The sequence below is a fragment of the Salvelinus sp. IW2-2015 genome, linkage group LG23 (assembly GCF_002910315.2).
Source record: "Salvelinus sp. IW2-2015 linkage group LG23, ASM291031v2, whole genome shotgun sequence".
In the NCBI taxonomy this organism is placed as follows: domain Eukaryota; kingdom Metazoa; phylum Chordata; class Actinopteri; order Salmoniformes; family Salmonidae; genus Salvelinus; species Salvelinus sp. IW2-2015.
Window position 1 is genome coordinate 3,512,872 of NC_036863.1, and position 409 is coordinate 3,513,280.

Here is a 409-nt window from a genome sequence, read left to right on the forward strand (position 1 = left end):
AATGCTTTGTTGAGGGCAAATGTACTTGATCCGACTGTGATTGTCTGGTCTTCCTAGCTATCTTAAGATTAATGCACTAATTGTAAGCATCTGCTAAATGACTCAATGTAAAAAAATATATAATAATTGTAATAAGAAGATGCTGTTAACATGTAAATATTTTTGGGAACAGAAGAAATAGCAGAAGAATAACTGATCAGGTAGACCCAGCTTCAGATGTAAGCCTCATCTATAATTCAGGTAGAGCTAGCTTCAGATGTGGGCCTCGTCTATACTTCAGGTAGACCCAGCTTCAGATGTAGGCCTCGTCTATAATTCAGGGAGAGCTAGCTTCAGATGTGGGCCTCGTCTATACTTCAGGTAGAGCTAGCTTCAGATGTGGGCCTCAATCTGTACTTCAGGTAGAGCC